Genomic DNA, 1,194 nt, shown 5'->3' with positions numbered 1-1,194 from the left:
CATTATAAAAGTTGGAGTACGGTGTACCTTGCTTAAAAGATTGAAAAGCATGGACCTGCTCTATCGTACTCATACATTCAGCTGCACTATGCCCCGTAATACCACATCATTCACAAGGTGTTTCCTGTTGGACCATGGCATGAACTGTCTGCTGGTTTCCCAAAGATTAGGATGTCTTCCATTCGGTAAGTTGAGCAGTTAATGCATCTAATTTGGCTGCAATGGCTCCATCTGAACTACCCCCTCTCGTACTACCTCTGGGGTTACCATACTCAGTAGTGTGAGTAGCTATATCATCAATCAATTTCCAAGCATTAGCGTCAGTAGTGTTGTTTTGAAACCTCCCACTTGCAGAAGAATCAAGCAAGGCTATATGATCGTCGTACATCCCATTATAAAACTGATTGCATAAAAACCAGATATGGAAACCATGATGAGGAACGGAGCGGACTAGTCTTTTGAAGCGAACCCATGCCTCATTAAAGTTTTCTGTAGGGCTTTGTTTAAAACTCGTGATTTGGCTTCTAAGAGTATTTGTCTTATATGGCGGAAAATACCTCTTGTAGAAGGCAAGAGCGAGTGTATTCCAGTCTTTAATAGCATTAGCTTCCATGTCCAAATCACGCAACCACTCTGCAGCACCATCTCGCAGAGAAAAAGGGAATAGAACTTTTTTTACTTGGTCCTGCGTTACCCAGGCAGTCAAAGGGATGGAGCAACAATATGTAACGAACTTCTCCATATGTTTGGCAGGATCTTCAGTAGCTCCTCCTCCAAACATGTTTTGCTCTACCAGGTTAATATAGAACGGACGGATCTTAAAGGTACCATCATCGGTGGTTGGCAACTTGAATCCCTTAGGAATAGATGCAAGGGTGGGTTCTGAATGGCTTGCTAATGTGGCCATGATCGTAGTAGGGGCAGAAGTAGATGTGTCTTCCTCTAAAGACTGATTTTCTGCAATGAAAGCGGCGTAGGCAGAGTCAAGCGTACTCAAGTCTTCTGCTTGACGGATTTTCTTCCAAAAATTTTGTCTAGCGCGAAAAGTCTTTTCTGGTTCAGAATCGAATGGAACGAGCTCGGACCTACGAGACCTGGGCATAAACAAAACACTAAAGAAAGGAATGAGAACGGTCTCAAGGAACTAAAGTTCCCTGAGACAAGACAAACTAAAATAAGCAAATAGAGAATTGT

General features: G+C 42.7%; 1 non-coding gene across 1 annotated transcript; it reads left to right on the top strand.

Moving 5' to 3' along the window:
- The first annotated feature begins 425 nt into the window (after positions 1–425).
- LOC141635414 (small nucleolar RNA R71) lies at positions 426–532 on the top strand. The gene has a single exon (XR_012540106.1). It is a non-coding gene; the product is annotated as a small nucleolar RNA R71 (small nucleolar RNA).
- Positions 533–1,194: the final 662 nt, after the last annotated feature.

This window comes from Silene latifolia, chromosome Y, assembly GCF_048544455.1.
Source record: "Silene latifolia isolate original U9 population chromosome Y, ASM4854445v1, whole genome shotgun sequence".
Lineage (NCBI taxonomy): Eukaryota > Viridiplantae > Streptophyta > Magnoliopsida > Caryophyllales > Caryophyllaceae > Silene > Silene latifolia.
Note: the sequence above shows the minus strand (reverse complement) of the source record. Positions and strands in the feature narration are given on the sequence as shown.